This window comes from Arachis stenosperma, chromosome 3 (assembly GCF_014773155.1).
Source record: "Arachis stenosperma cultivar V10309 chromosome 3, arast.V10309.gnm1.PFL2, whole genome shotgun sequence".
Lineage (NCBI taxonomy): Eukaryota > Viridiplantae > Streptophyta > Magnoliopsida > Fabales > Fabaceae > Arachis > Arachis stenosperma.
Window position 1 is genome coordinate 30,287,460 of NC_080379.1, and position 1,761 is coordinate 30,289,220.

The window sequence follows — 1,761 nt, forward strand, 5'->3', positions numbered from 1 at the left end:
GAATACTCATCAGAGCTCATGAAAGGCAGAAGTAAATCCAATGGAATCTCTATGGTCTCATTTTGAGCCTCAGATTCCCATGGTTCCTCATTGGGAAACTCAATGGAGGTTAGTGCACGCCCACTGAGGTCTTCCTCAGTGGCATTCACTTCCTCTCCTTTCTCTCCAAATTCGGCCATGTTGATGGCCTTGCACTCTCCTTTTGGATTTTCTTCTGTGTTGCTTGGGAGAGTACTAGGAGGGAGTTCAGTAACTTTCTTGCTCAGCTGTCCCACTTTTGCTTCCGAATTCCTTATGGAGGACCTTGTTTCAGTCATGAAACTTTGAGTGGTTTTGATTAGATCAGAGACCATGGTTGCTAAGTCAGAGGGGTTCTGCTTAGAATTCTCTGTCTGTTGCTGAGAAGATGATGGAAAAGGCTTGCCATTGCTAAACCTGTTTCTTCCACCATTATTGTTGTTGAAACCTTGTTGAGGTCTCTGTTGATCCTTCCATGAGAAATTTGGATGATTTCTCCATGAAGAATTATAGTTGTTTCCATAGGGTTCTCCTAGGTAATTCACCTCTTCCATTGAAGGGTTCTCAGGATCATATGCTTCTTCTTCAGATGAAGCATCCTTAGTACTGCTTGGTGCATTTTGCATTCCAGACAGACTTTGATAAATCAGATTGACTTGTTGAGTCAATATCTTGTTCTGAGCCAGAATGGCATTCAGAGTCTCAATCTCAAGAACTCCTTTCTTCTAATTTGCCCCATTGTTCACAGGATTCCTTTCAGAAGTGTACATGAATTGGTTATTTGCAACCATTTCAATTAGTTCTTGAGCTTCTGTAGGCGTCTTCTTCAGATGAAGAGATCCTCCAGCAGAGCTATCCAAAGACATCTTGGACAGTTCAGAGAGACCATCATAGAAAATACCTATGATGCTCCATTCAGAAAGCATGTCAGAAGGACATTTTCTGATCAATTGTTTGTATCTTTCCCAAGCTTCATAGAGGGATTCTCCATCCTTCTGTCTGAAGGTTTGGACTTCCACTCTAAGCTTACTCAATTTTTGAGGTGGAAAGAACTTTGCCAAGAAGGCATTGACTAGCTTTTCCCATGAGTCCAAGCTTTCTTTAGGTTGTGAGTCCAACCATGTCCTAGCTCTGTCTCTTACAGCAAAAGGGAATAGCATTAGTCTGTAGACCTCAGGGTCAACCCCATTAGTCTTGACAGTGTCACAGATTTGCAAGAATTCAGTTAAAAACTGATGAGGATCTTCCAATGGAAGTCCATGGAACTTGCAATTCTGTTGCATTAGAGAAACTAATTGAGGCTTAAGCTCAAAGTTGTTTGCTCCAATGGCAGGGATAGAGATGCTTCTCCCATAGAAGTCGGGAGTAGGTGCAGTAAAGTCACCCAGCACCTTCCTTGCATTGTTGGCATTGTTGTTGTTTTCGGCTGCCATGTCTTCTTCTTTGAAGATTTCTGTTAGGTCCTCTGTAGAGAGTTGTGCCTTAGCTTCTCTTAGCTTTCGTTTCAAGGTCCTTTCAGGTTCAGGGTCAGCTTCAACAAGAATGCCTTTGTCTCTGCTCCTGCTCATATGAAAGAGAAGAGAACAAGAAAATATGGAATCCTCTATGTCACAGTATAGAGATTCCTTGAGGTGTCAGAAGAACAGAAAAATAGAAGAAAGAGGTAGAAGAATTCGAACTTAATCAGATAGAGTTCGAATTGTGCATTGAGAAGGAGTGGTACTCCATAAATAGAAGGATGTG

General features: G+C 41.9%; 1 non-coding gene across 1 annotated transcript; it reads left to right on the plus strand.

Moving 5' to 3' along the window:
• The first annotated feature begins 938 nt into the window (after positions 1–938).
• LOC130972603 (small nucleolar RNA R71) lies at positions 939–1,046 on the plus strand. The gene has a single exon (XR_009083762.1). It is a non-coding gene; the product is annotated as a small nucleolar RNA R71 (small nucleolar RNA).
• The last annotated feature ends 715 nt before the right edge of the window (positions 1,047–1,761 follow it).